Source organism: Hetaerina americana, unplaced genomic scaffold, assembly GCF_022747635.1.
Source record: "Hetaerina americana unplaced genomic scaffold, ioHetAmer1.1.p SCAF_104, whole genome shotgun sequence".
Taxonomy (NCBI): Eukaryota; Metazoa; Arthropoda; class Insecta; order Odonata; family Calopterygidae; genus Hetaerina; species Hetaerina americana.
Window position 1 is genome coordinate 582,501 of NW_027286115.1, and position 14,730 is coordinate 597,230.

General features: G+C 41.3%; 3 non-coding genes across 3 annotated transcripts; all 3 read left to right on the forward strand.

Moving 5' to 3' along the window:
• Positions 1 to 535: 535 nt before the first annotated feature.
• On the forward strand, positions 536 to 697 carry LOC139700542 (U1 spliceosomal RNA). The gene has a single exon (XR_011703735.1). It is a non-coding gene; the product is annotated as a U1 spliceosomal RNA (small nuclear RNA).
• Positions 698 to 3,988: 3,291 nt separating this feature from the next.
• LOC139700537 (U1 spliceosomal RNA) lies at positions 3,989 to 4,152 on the forward strand. The gene has a single exon (XR_011703731.1). It is a non-coding gene; the product is annotated as a U1 spliceosomal RNA (small nuclear RNA).
• A 691-nt stretch (positions 4,153 to 4,843) lies between these two features.
• Positions 4,844 to 5,003, forward strand: LOC139700536 (U1 spliceosomal RNA). The gene has a single exon (XR_011703730.1). It is a non-coding gene; the product is annotated as a U1 spliceosomal RNA (small nuclear RNA).
• The last annotated feature ends 9,727 nt before the right edge of the window (positions 5,004 to 14,730 follow it).

The window sequence follows — 14,730 nt, forward strand, 5'->3', positions numbered from 1 at the left end:
TTACATTGAAGAGTAATGTATTGTGCATACTTTACGCGGACTTCTTTTAACGACACATTAATGCAGAAAATGAATGTATGATTCCATTCTATCCGTCGGATGTATTACTTCGTCTTTTATGCTATCCCATATTTTCTTTCCTTCTTCGGCAAAACTTCATGCAAATTTTATAAGCATTAAAGAATATTTCCACTGTTATTATGTTCCCGTCAATAATTTGAATGTTTGTGTACCACAAGCACACGTCGGGTTGAGCGTCGGCCGGCGTAAATTCGCGAATTAGGTGGGATAGTTGTGAATTTCCCTATGTAATCTGACCGTTCGTTGGAACACATGCATCTGTTAAGAAAGAAATATGAATATTACGAGTAAGTTTTGATGACCGTTTATCGTTGATATTTATAGAAAAGCAAATAAGATGAAGGTATTTGTCTTTGAATCAGGCAAATTGGAAACACCTTAGCTCGTAATACAGCGGTTGAAATGGGCAAGAGTGCGAAAAACATAGCGGTTGTTTGGAAATGCAAGTTTAATCATACTTACCTGGCGTAGGGGCTACCGTGATCCTTAAGGCGGTTCCCCCAGGACGAGGCTTGCCCATTGCACTCCGGGTAGGCTGACCCCTGCGATTGCCCCAAATGTGGGTAACTCGGGCGCGTAATTTTTGGTAGTAGGGACTGCGTTCGCGCCGTCCCTTCATGAACTCTTCCACTGGGACTTGATGCTCAAAAGATGACACATGTTGTATTCACATCGTTCCTCATATCAACCTTAAAATTTCCAAAATCCGCTCCACCGCATTTGCCTTACATCCTCTTCTTACTCAAACCTCTCTTTCTAATAAATTGAATATCCTAAACTCAGTATTGCTTCCACAAATTCTGTATGCATCTCCAATATGGGCCACAGCCCCTGCATTTGCGTTAAAGAAAGTACAGACTTGGCAAAACAAGATTGCTCGCCGGCTTGGAGGAGCACGCTGGTTTATTCCAACAGTGAATGTTTTCAGAGAACTTAACCTTCCAACAATAAATGAAGCCATTTATGCCGCCCTAATAAGTTACAGGAAGTCGCTTGAACAGTCAAAAAATCCTCTCATCGCAAACCTTTGGTCCTCGTCACTACCTTCTGGAATTTACCCCTACCCACACCAACTGGTAAAATCTAAAACGTGCATCCCTAAAAAGATGAGACGCCTAAACCTGCCGGCAAATATAACCTTTCATCCTACCCTTAACCAACCTCATCGTAATTTCCCCCACCGAAGGAAACTCCTCAGCAGAAAAAGACTAAAACGAGACAAGGGCCTGGCTCTCCTGATATCCCTAACCTACTCCCACCTGATCCTACCTGAGAAATGTATCCCTCACTTCAGCCTTACTACCAAATAAATGAGCTTTCACCAAAGTAAAAAAAAAAAAATGATAAATTAAAAAAAAAATTATAACAATGAACTCTACAGAAAAAAAACCCATAAAAAACAATAATAATAAAAAATAATAAAAAAAGGAAGGGAAAAAAAGAAAAAAAAAGTAATTGAAATACAACAAGACAACTGAACTATCCTGTCACCCTACCAACCTTATTAAAAATTACCACAACACAAATACCAACTCTGCCTCTAAAGGATGTGAATCCGAAGGAGTAGTTATAGGTTTACTTCCAATGGTCTGGTCTGGTCACATCTGGCGAATCTTGAATGTGAGTATGCTATTTCTTAATTCTTTTCTGCTCTTGTCCCCAATTGTTTCAATTGATTCGTTTTTCTGTGTTCTCTAGACTCGGATCCGAATGCACTTCACGAATTGCCACCTTAAATTGTCGAGGTGTACTCATATTTTGAAGATATTCATACGATTGAGCTCCTGCCCTGATGCAATGGTTTTTCAAAGAGCGGGACGACAGGAAATTGTAATTGGAACATTTGAGGTTGAAAATCACGATACTACTATTTTCATGGTTACTCCGTTGTAAACCATATTCAACATACCTTATCCTGTAAACAGCGAGTAGGAAGGTACTCCGTTTCTGAAAGGGATGCCATTAAAAGTAACCTTATTTAAAAAATAATAGATGAACCTTTATTACTTTTGGAGCTCATAATTGAGAACAAAATATGACTAATGTATTTGAGTCTCTAATTAACTCTTCCACTGGCAATCGATGTACTCTCGCCGTCATTTGTATGCCGGAAGGTTGGTATAGGGAAATATTTTCGTTGTAGAATCTATCGCGAGTGAAATGCTATTATCTTAATTTGTTCCCCTTTTTTTATTTTATTCCTGGAAATGTCATCATGTCTTCTGAGGTTTACACAATTTATACGTTTTTCGGTGCACTTAAGCTGGCAAGTGGTAGGCTTCTTTAGTTGTTCTTATGTGCTCTCGTATATGCTTCCATCGATTAAGCAACTTCTTCAGTTTGTGATTTGAAATGCCTTCACACAGTTTGAAAGTGTCAACGTTCATCGCTTCCACCAGCAGCCTCGAAGATTTTCTTCCAAGGTTGCTCATATCTGCCAACGGCAGTGCATGTTATAGGTGGGCATAATATTTAATTTACTGAATCAAGTCGATTGCATTCCCTCAAAGAGATGACTCGATCACTTGGGTGATTAATTTGAGGCACATTGGGTGTTTAATTTTTAAAATGTGCACATTCTCGAATTAGGTATTTCCGTAATAAAGTCCGTCCTCCGATCTCCACCGCTCCTCTCAGAACTGTTGATAATAATATTTTTCCATGCCTGGATTGCTCCTGAATGTTTACTGAATAAGTAAAATTGGAATCTATATTAATAACCATTATTTGGTAATTTACGTGGAATCAAGAGATATTGATGATAGAAAGATATTATAAATTAATGCCCAATTGAAACGTGGTCAACAGAGCAATGCTTCCAGGTCAATTTTCTTTTCAAATATTGTATAGGTTCTCGAAAAGTTCCTGAATAGTTCTGTGTAGGAATCCCCGGAACCGTTCTGGTGTTCAGTACATGTCTCGAGCCACCACGTGTTTAGCGGGTTGGGTATTCGAGCACTGCAGGGCTCTTTTAGATTATAGTGCAGGTCGATTTGTGGGTCTCTGAAGGCTTCTTCTGCCATACTGTAGCTTTTAATGAATTGGGGTTCAGTACAGCTAGCCAGGGATTCAATGTTAATAGGAAGACGATCCTCGTTAAAAATTCATTGAGCCATTATGTGAAGAGAATGTTATCTTCATTGGTATTATATTGCCGAGGTTGACAAAACAATGTCGCATTATATGATTTACTTATTCAAAGCGCAGGCGCAGATAGAAAACTTAATCCACTGATGTCGACGGTGAAATCTCCCCAAAATCCTTTCTCATTTGCAGAAAAGACTAAACTAATAGATTTGGGCGTGGTGTCTTAATTGCAGTTGAAAATTGTTGGGTCATCAGGGCTGACGTAATTTCGGGTAATGGTTTGGAAAGCGGTAGGTGGTCAATTAAAATTCCTCAATCCGAAAATTATTATTATGATGCTCTTAAGCTGGCATTTGTAATATCCACAGCTGGTAGTGGCTTCGTTGTTGAATCTATCTCAAGTATTCTAGTTTTTCTATGTCTATTTGTCACAAGTATACTATTCTTTCTCTTAAGTTGTTCAATTAAAAGTCCTCAATCCAAAGGAATGTATGTATGTGCATTTTACAGACCGCCAGTTGACAGAGACAACTCAATACTAGAAATCGATCCGCAAATCAAAGGTTTATCTCAACACAATGATCACGACGTTATAATCGGTGATTTCTACGTCCCATCTATTGACTGGAGCACATGAAGGCACAGTTTTAAAAGTGGTGGTAAAGACAAAGACATCTGCGAATCGCCATTGAATTCTTTTACGTCGAACTCTGAATAAACTTGTCTCTTCCCCTAATGGGCGTGATAATATTCTTGATTTGTTAGCAACGAATATTTCTGAACAATTCAACTATTGAAACTAAAAAAGAAGTTAGGAATGCAATTTATTTTATGTATAACGAAATATGTTTAATAATAGGTGGTTCCCTCAGGACGAGGCTCACCCATTGCACTCTGGGTAGGCTGACCCCTGCGATTGCCCCAAATGTGGGTAACTCGGGCGTGTAATTTGTGGTAGTAGGGACTGCGTTCGCACCGTCCCTCAATTAACTCTTCCACTGGTATTCAATGCCTCTAAGTTTGCATTTGGTATGTCCAAAGCTGGCAATTACGTCATTGTTGAATCTGTGATGAGTTTATTGCTATTCTATTTTTTTGGTTGTTCCTCTCTTAAATTCTTTTCTGCACACGTCATAATATCCTTTATAAGCCACAATCAGGACAATTATTATTATTAATATCCTATTTATTATTAACCATTGTTGTTCGTTTTTATATTTTCTCTAGACTCTGCATTGAATGCAGTTCACGAAGTGGGAGCTTTGAGCACAATTTCCTCCTTCAAGCGGCCATTGATGATGCCAGAAGGAACTTCAATGAGATTGTGGTCGCCTGGCTGGACCTTGCCGATGCCTTTGGCTCCGGCCCCCACCCTCACATCCTCCGCACCCTAAGGACAATGGATATGCCGGAGTCGATGACACAGACACTACTCTGTGCTGACTCCGCATCCAGAAGGGCAGGGCCCGCGGGCTAAGAAGACGAATGTGCTCGGCGGCCGTGAGGATCACAACTGTTATCTACAGAAAACACTTGAAATTGAGGGACCGGTAGAGCCCTCCAGTGTATGAGTGTTGTGTTTAGTGTTCTGTGTTTTGTTGCTTACTTACGAACTGGTAGGGTCTATATCCTATCGCCCTGTGGGATGAATAACTCCATCCGGAGAAAATGTAATTTATTTTATGTATAACGAAATATGTTTAATAAAAGGCGGTTCCCTCAGGACGAGGCTTACCCATTGCACTCTGGGTAGGCTGACCCCTGTGATTGCCCCAAATGTGGGTAACTCGGGTGCGTAATTTTTGGTAGTAGGGACTGCGTTCGCGCCGTCCCTTAAATAACTCTTCCACTGGTATTCGATGCTTCTAAGTTGGCATTTGGTATATTCAAAGCTGGCAATGGTGTCATTGTTGAATCTGTGATGAGTTTATTGCTATTCTATTTCTTTGGTTGTTCCTCTCTTAAATTCTTTTGTGCACACGTTGTAATATCCTTTATAAGCCACAATCAGGACAATTATTGTTATTATTAATATCTATTTATTATTAACCATTGTCATTCGTTTTTATATTTTCCCTAGGCTCTGCTCAAAATGCAGTTCACGAATTGCCATGTTAAAATTCTCGAGGTCTACTCAAATTGGGAAAATATTCATTGGATTGAACTCCTGCAATTGCGCAACAGTTTTTCTAAGAGCAGGGCAACATGAAATAGTAATTGGAGCATTTTAGGTGTAAGAGCTACGGTACTACTATTTTTATCTTTGCGCTGTAGTAAACCACATTCAACATACCGGATCTGGTAAACAACACGTAGGAAGGAATGTTGTTCCTGATAGGGAAACCGTTGAAAGTAACCTCCCATTTGATTTCCTATCGGTGGATTTCACCTTCCCCATTATTCTCCTCAAACACGACCTACTAAAAGCCTCCTATCTATGCCTATCATCCTGCTTCAATGACCATATTTTCTTAACGTAGATAACTACACACAATACCAAGCTTTTTCTAATATGTTTCAAAAACCATTGTACAAAGTCGGTGACGTCAATTCTTTCCTCCTTGTGAAAGCTTCTCCTCCCAGCGCATTTCTTCTTCTGATGTCTCAGGTTGGTTATTGTGGGTATTAAACTTTAACCATAGGCATTAATAACTTTTCTTAATGTGAAGAATATTAGCCTTTCTTACAAGTATCTAACATAGGAGAAATATTCTTAAAATGTTAAATGCACGCATTCAATTTCAAAACTTCAAGGGCATGAGTACGAGGGAGTTGTCATAGGTAAGGGTTGTGGACCGGCATTGGTAAATTTCCAGGCTATTGGCCTCTGGATGTAGTGTTATATCCATAATCCTGAGGAAAAGGCAGATTTAGCATAAGATCTACATTCTATTCAACGCTGGAGCGACACTTGGCAATTAGAATTAAACCTAAAAAGGTGAGTAGTGATGATTCTTTTGGGGTAAGAGTAGTTTCCTCTTGAACGTTAAATATATCTGGAATACCTTTGCCTCGATTAGTAGTCTACGCTACTTCGGTACACCTAGGAGTTCACCTCAATCACAACCTATCCACAAATGTGTAGAACAGATGGATTTAAGATGTCATTTTTCCCACGAATGACAAGGGGGCCTGAATATTGTTTTATGTAAATGTCATTTTACCTTTGATTATATTGCCTGATTATCTATTTAATACCTTGATAGAGTAGTAGTTAATCCAATCTGTTTGGAAAGGAAAATATAGGGCACATTCTTTTTCAGACACAGATGGAGATCCCAGGAAATTAATTTAAAAAAGTGAAGTTTTAATGATATATATACTATATATGGTGGCTCATTAAAATTTCGCTCAAAGCAATTTTTCCATTCTGCGGGGAAAAGTAGATCATTGAAACCAACAGTTTTAATTAAAGGAGTTCCCTGACAGCCATAGTCCTTCAAAGACCTTGGATCATTGGAAAAGAATAAGAAATTAACCTAGAAAATAGTGACTTACAATTTAAAATACCTATTCAAAGTATGTAATGTATATCATTTCACAGATTGGCGGAGGCTAGGAAGGATGTCAGAGGAAAAGTGGGATCAAGCTATTCCAGTGAATTATTTTCTAATGCTGAAAGTATTCATACCTATTCCATTAATGTTCCATATTGAGGCAACCGTGTGGATACCTAGTTTTACTCATTCCTCTCGATAAATTTCCTCCATTTTAACGTTGAAACACATGGGTGATTATAGCATACCTGTTACTAGCTGTGCCCATCCTGAATCTCCATCCGCCACCTGCATATGAGCTGTCTGAGACAAATTCCTCTCTTAGAACTGCTTGATATTAGTCCATAAAACTATTCCTCCCATGTTTTTTAAACCTTATTTTAGTTTCGGGGATGCTATCTTCCCCCACTAGCCGTAGTGGACTGCATTCCCTATTGCCCTTTCCACTCGTATCCCTTCATCTTGCGTGTGCCTTGACCTATGATGCACAAGGTGTGTTCAATAAGTAGGGTGCCTTTTCAAATTTTACTGGCAACATATGTTCCATTTTTGATTTTTTTGTTTTGTTTTATGGATACACCTGTCCCAAATATTTGTTTTCAGCAATATAGTGTATTTAGTTGGTTATTGACGGATACAAATGTTAGGCATGTTTTGGTGTGCTCTGTGATTTTCTGCTATAAAAAAATGGATCAAAGAATTTACATCAAATTTTGTGTAAAAGATTGTATTAAGTGCTTTGAAACTCTTGAAATGTTGACAGTGGCATACGGTGAGTCTGCTCTGAGTAAAAAAACTGTGAATGTGGGACAAGCATTCCAACATGGCCATGAATCTCTGGGCACCCCAGCACGTAAACAACAGATAAAAGATGTTGGAGCAGTGAAGAAAATTGTTTTGAAAAAACATCAAATCGCTTAAATCACAAATTAGAGAAGTTGGTGAGGATATTGGCATATCAGTTGGCAAGTGCCTCACTATTTTTTGGATGTTTTGGGCATGAAACGTGTGTCAGGGAAGTTGGTTCCAAAACTGATTAATTTTGACCAGAAGAATCATCGCACGAGCATCATTCAGGAGCTGTTGAATGGCGTCAGTGATGATCCTGATTTGCTCAAAAGGATCATAATTGGTGACAAATCATGGGTGTATGAATATGACGTTGAAACCAAAGCCCAATTGTCCGAAAAGAAGAACCCAGGAGAAGCAAAACCACATAAAAAGCACGCCAACTTTGATCACATGATAAGGTTTAGCTTACTGTTTTCTTTGATTGCTATGACGTAGTGCATCAAGAGTTCTTACCACAAGGTTTTATGGTCAACAAGGAATATTACCTTGAAGTTATGTGCTGTTTGCTAGAAGAAATACAGAAAAAACGTCCGAAATTGTGGAAAAACAATGGATGGCATTTTCCATCTCGGTAATGCACGTGCTCACTCATTGTTGCTTGTGAGAGATTTTTTGGCCAAAAACCACTCCACAATCATGCCTCGGCCACTTTATTCACCAGAAATGGCCCCCTGTATCGTTTTCCTCTTCCCAAACTGATGAGACCTGTGAAAGGACTGAGATTAGTGACGATTGAGAAGACTGCATCGCTGGAAGAGCTCAAGGCTTTACCAAAATGTGCTTCTTGAAATTGCTCCGAGGTTTGGAAAAAGTGTTGGCACAAGTGTATTACATCTGGGGGGATTAGTTTCAAGGGGATAACTGGAATACTGAAGAATAAATAAGTATTATTTCATTAAAATTTAAAGTCTCCTTACTTTTTGAACACACATCGTGTATCTCGTATTCTATTTCTTTGTCTAACCATGGCCTAAGTTCTTTATGGTACAGTTCTTCAATATTTTCCTTTCATCTCCATTGGATATTCTCCGGTTCAACGTGTAATTTTCCCGCTATATTTTTGGTTGTTGGTATGGATTTCCCTGCGAACTTCATTGCAGTGCTTACACCATCCTGTATAATGCACCCATGTCATGCTTGTCTTGTGAACTTATATGTTAGTACTTTCAGGGGAGCCAAATAGTCTTGAATTCAAATCGAATAATATATAATAATATACGAATCATAATTATAATCTAAAATCCATGAGGTATTAAACTTGCTAAAAAAATAAGTTTTTATGTTCGTCATTAAATTTGAAGAATGTGTTCATATAAATGATCTGTGCTGAGTTCATATACGTACGTGTAAGAAAAAGATTCATCTTCTTAGGGTTCATATAAATACAATTTTATGTCCATCCTGTGAAAGTGCGAATGCGACACGTTCACAATAAACATATGGTTGTTTTTCTTTTCATCATGTTCGCCATATAAATGTAATGTGTTAATCATGTATAAATATTACCTTTACTAAATATTTAACTCACTTAGTTTTTATTTCCATTACATGTTCGCTGTATAAATTAATCTCAGTAAGTTTGATTTTTCATTGTAATTTTATTCATGTTCGATGCATTCAAGGATGTGGCAACTATGACATAAAGCTGCACATCTGTGGCCACCACCGTCGTGAGAAGCCTGCGTATTTGAGACCCAAAGAACTATCCCCGTGGGAATCCTTTGTATTTGAGACCCGAAGAAGGATGCCATCCTCTGGTCCTTGGATATGCCACGATGATACTGGGTCACCATGCAGTCAGTGATGTGATCCAGTGCCTTCTCCCCTATTTTCCATATCTCTTCATCTGTAAGCTCTATTATATCCCCCTTGTCATAGTGTATAAATGGTTTTGCTATTGTGAACAAATTGCCCCGAGATGGTATGGCACCCTCCTCCCTCTAAATAATTGTGACTCCCAAAATTATGTGTATCAACATTTTTTGTATGCATAATATTTTTGCTCCTGTGATAAGAAATTGAATATGTATAGACATAACCCTAAAAACAGAGTAAAAGAGCTTTAAATGTAATACAAAGTCCCTTCACCAGTATGGTTACTGAAACAATTTCCCAAACTACGCCGATGAGTGGCCTTTTGTCGGCATAAAGGGTTGTATGTTTAATGTATTTATATAATGTACCTGGCATAGCGGCTACCAAAGTGAAGTGAATGTAGTGATGCATGATAGTAGTACGCTAGTGAATTGATGTTGAGTTGAGATTGATGATCATGTGCCTGTTGTCATGTGTGCGTTATTCTACGAGTGCTGAAGAGTGAAATCCCACCTTGTGATCGCCCTCCCGCAGGTCTACTCATGGTCAAGTCCTAACAGAGGCAACTACCATGTGGCCCTTGCATCTTATCTCGAAGACCCCGCGGTTGCAGTGTTCGGGCATACTGCGCCTCGAGGGTAAAGGCACACCAACGGAGTGGGCTACAGAAACTGTTAGCCCTGCATCACCAGGTAAGGATGCTATTTCTCCGTGCCTGTTTTCACTACCTATCCACCCTCAGCCATGACTGTTTACTGAGGTGACACAAGAAGCTTACTCCTACTTACTGAGGTGACACAAGAAGCCCCACCCGAAGATACCTGCCTTCACGTACCAGTCACGATGCACCAGCTGTGGCACGTAACGCGCCATCTGGGTCTGAGGTACCCCCAACAGTCCATATGATAGGCACAGGGTACGACCACTGAATGGGGGCTTGGGAGAAGTATCCAGTAGATGGTGGTGTTGAAGGCAGAATATGAGCATTACAGGAAGACATGGGGAGGGCCCCACTCAAGAGCTCTCCCCGGAAGAGGGAATGCATAGCTATGCAAGGCCTATCACAGATGGACACTATAGACCACCAATAACAGTCTGTTATCAGCATTGGCCCCACAGATATACACACCTGCACAATCAAGGTCCCCGACAGCAGGAACCCCAACAGCAGCTTCATAGACAGGCCAGCAGGCCACTCCATTCGATGCTCTCACTCATGGCCACCACTCCGCCTACCAAGACTTCCAGATCAGACCCAGCCCCATCACTTCCATGAACACCAATCTCCTAGCCTTGATCCCCTATACCACGAACACGGTTACTACTCGGTGGTCCAGCAACCAAGAACCACAGGCTACAGGGAATGACCGTGTGGGGTCTGAATCCAATGTGGAATCCTATAGCCCTGGTGCCTCCTCAGTATTTAAAACAGCTCCCTGAACAGCCTCACCCGATGTGGTCGTACCAGGGCTGAGGCTTCCCACGAGGGCCGCCTCCTCTGCTCCTGTACTAATCGCCTCGCAGGACCGAGGGGAACAACCATCGTACCCACCAGCTCCAAAGGACAGGAGGGAGTGGAGCAGATCACCTGCAGAGGTTAACCTGCCCACTCTTGACGTGGTGCCCCAGGCAAGAAGGCTTCAGGAAATGCTTCCACGCCCCTCGTCAGAATTCCCTATCGAGAGGCAGATGGAATGGTTTCATTTAATAGGGATCCTGGAGGATGGGGATGACAAAACCTTGGAGGATATCATGAGGGACATGGTAGAGCACACCATCCCTGGCACTCTGCAATGAGGCCGCAGGTCTACCGACCAGTTGACATGATCGACAAGGGATAGTGTAATTCCAATTTAAAGTGTAAAGGGCTGCAGCCCTTCAATGCATAATATCATCTTCGTTCCCAAGGTGCGACGTGCCATCCGATGTGGTCACCAACTTTCTGTTGAAAGCAAAAATGAGCCTGGACAACTACTCACCCACAGCAGTGATTGCGGATGTGTGCTTTAGCCAGCAGCCTTGGGAGGCGGTGACATTTACTTGACCTGTCACTCTACGGAGGTCTGGAGATGTCTGCTGGTGGCTAAGAAAACTGCTCCTGGCTATGGTGGGGTTGACTAAAGTGACTGGTGGACTCAGATGGGAGAGAACTGGCAATGGTGTCCGACCGTTGCTTGTGCACCGGGAGAACTCAGAAGGCCTGAAAGTCCTCGCGCATGGTACTCCTCCTCAAGGGGGGGAGGTGAATGTCATACCTTACCTCAGTGGAAGTTGGAGGCCCATAGCCCTGCTTCCCACTAGGGTCAAGGGTTTTACAGGGATTTAAGCAGACATGATGTTCAGTTACAAGTTGAAAAGCCAGCAAATATTGTTCCCCATCCAGAAGGGCTTCATCCTGGTGAGAGAAGGGTGCTTTGAGCACATTTTATTCCTGAAAGTGGCATCAAAGATGTCTGGAGGAACAACAAGGAGATTGCAGTTGCCTGGCTGGACCTCGCTAACGCTTTTGGTTCCATCCCCCACTCACATATCCTCCGCATCCTGAGGGGAATGGATATGCTGAAGTTGATGATGCAGCTCATTTCCTTGCTTTGTACCGGGACGACCACCATCACAGACCTAAGTTTGGAGAACATGGATCCCATTGCTATCATTTCTGTGTGAGGCAGGGTGACCTACTGTACCCACTGCTCTTCAATAGAGCCGCTAATCCGGGCGATATTAAACACTCGGGGCACCACGGCATACTGTTTTGGGCCACAATGTGTGTTAGCCTTATGTCGATGACCTGGTTGTCATTGACAGAAGCACGGGCATGCTTTGGAGTATCCTTCATGTGGCCGGCAGAGCAGCTGACTGGTGCGGGCTCTAGTTCAAGTCGAGGAAGTTGGCAACTCTCCACCTGGACTTACGGGAAGGTCATCAAAAGGTGCAAGCAACTACCTTTAGAATACAGGGTGGCGAAATGAGAGCTGTAAAAGAAGGGCTCCCCTGTGAGATTCAAGACGTGTACATCACCCACCACGTAGAAGGGCTTACGGCGGACCTAGCGAGCTTGAACGCCAGCAACCTTCTCCAGTGGCAAAACTTAGATGCTCTTCTGACATTCTTTCTAACGACGATGTCCTTCCCGCTAAGAGTGGCACCGGTCACACTCATAAAGACCTCAAAAAAGCTGATGGGGCTATCCAGAAGGCGGCGAGGTCGTGGCTCTTCCTCCCAGTAAGGGCCCGTAAGGAGATTGTTTACCTGCCATGTCAAACTGGGGGTGGAAGCAACATGCCGGTCCAACACAAAGCCAGCATTCAAGCTATTGTGTAGGTATACAGAATGCTCACTTGCAGAGACACGACCATTCGAGACGAGACAAATTTATGTGTAATTCGTGTAGCCTTACGTAGTGCATAGCTTTGTTGTTAATACTTCAGTGATTGACTGTATCTAGTGTAGCTACCCTAGTGTAGGGTGCAGTCTTCAGTGTAATGTAGAGTATACTAAGTGCCTATTAATGTTGTGTCTGCAGGGCACAGTGTAGCCAGCCTCATGGTGCAACATGTTGCATGTACTTAGTGTAATGTAATGTGGTGAGTGGCCCAATGTATAGTACAGTGTAGTGTGCAATGCAGTGAATGATATGTCTCGCACCTCTTTCACTAGAACAATGGCCTGTGTATACTCTTCTTTTTCATGCCATTTGTCCTTGTCTCATTTTTTGCTTTCATTAAAATTTATTCATGCATTTGCCCGCACTTCATGTACTCTTTTGTCATCAACGTTTTTGTTTCATCTTTGGAATCATTAACAGCCCCTGAGACTTTTATCCTTAGGTTCTTTTACAGATCCAGCCTCAGGACAAGTCGGCAGGATCCATCTGTAGTGCTGCTTGTGATGACCTGTAGTGATAAAGTGAAGTGCAGTGCGGTGGGGGGAGTGCTAAGAGGGTCATACTTGAATGGTCTTTTTGAATGATGATAAACATTCTTGAACCCTGAAATGATATTTTAAAAACTTCTTTGCCCTGCGCAGACCTGACAGGCTGCTGAGATGGGCACTGGCACTAAGGCCAGATTATCTACACCTGGTGAACTCTGGCACTAACTTTGCTTAAAGGTGAAAAGTCTCCCTCTTTTTCTGGATTATTTTTACCTTCTCCAAAGAGCTGTAGTTTATAAATGGCAACTCCCCAAAATGGTGATGCATGAAATTTGTGTGTATTACTGAATATATAATTTTTGCTTAAGTGAAAAGCGACAGAACATTATAGACATTCCAAAAGAATACTGATATTATCACGCAAGTTCTGGAGCCTCTTATCATCATCATCGAAGCTGTGATTTAGTTTTCTCCCCAATATGTTGTTTTGGCCCCATTATTGTGTTCAGAGCACTCTGCAATCTGGCCTTAGGTATTCCGGCCATTATTTTGTAATATGCATTCAGCTTAGTTGTCGGTCTGTAGAGATGATCTTGGGATTAATTTTTTTTGAGGTCGAGAACAATTTTTCCCTCCCGTTGCAAGGTGGTTAGGTATCCTCTCAAAAATGTGAATGAAGGAGGGGATAATTAGCACTTTCAATTGTCCCCAGTGTGCGGGGACAATTGAAAGTGTTATTTTGTCACTTCTCTTTTGGTAACACCCTGCTTCCTCTCATACCTCCTTTTGTTACAGCCTCGCCTATCTTTCTTGCTATCTCCTTTGTTATTTGCAGTGTGGTGGATTCCCTTATTTTCTTCCTGGCCCTCTTAGGGGGAATTGGGGCCTCACGTTATAAGGGTAATGTTTTCCCCTGCCCCATCTTACAATAACACCAAACCTCATCATTCTCTTCCTCCTGGAGGAAGAGAATGACGAGCTTTAGTTTGTGAAAAAGGGGGTAAATTCTGCATATCCTCCTAATCCTGCGGGCATTTGGCATACCTATTATGATTTTATTCAATTTTGCCATTATTACATATTTGGTGACAGAAATGGGATTTATTTCGGTTATACTAAAAGACAATACCATTGAACAGAATCGACCTGGGGACATGACATTTATCAAGCCGATACCTTAGTACCTCACAATTTCTCTTTCTTTTTGATTTTGAATATACTGTAGGATTCAAAACAATTAATTCTGCAGTTAATTTGGAAAAGTAGTAAATGAAATACAAACAAACAGGAGTTCTAATGAGAAAGTAGTTATTCTAATTATAAAGAACAGAATCGAAGTGGAGAACCCTTCGTTTATCTAGTCGACGCCATACTCCTGTAACCCCACCATCCTCAATTGGAGTTAAAACATTTAAACAGGGTTCTCTTTTTGATATTTAATGCATATCAAAAACTACCATTTCAGTTGTGTACTTTGAAAAGTAATAGATCAAATTAAAAAAAGGAAGAAAGATAACATTGATGA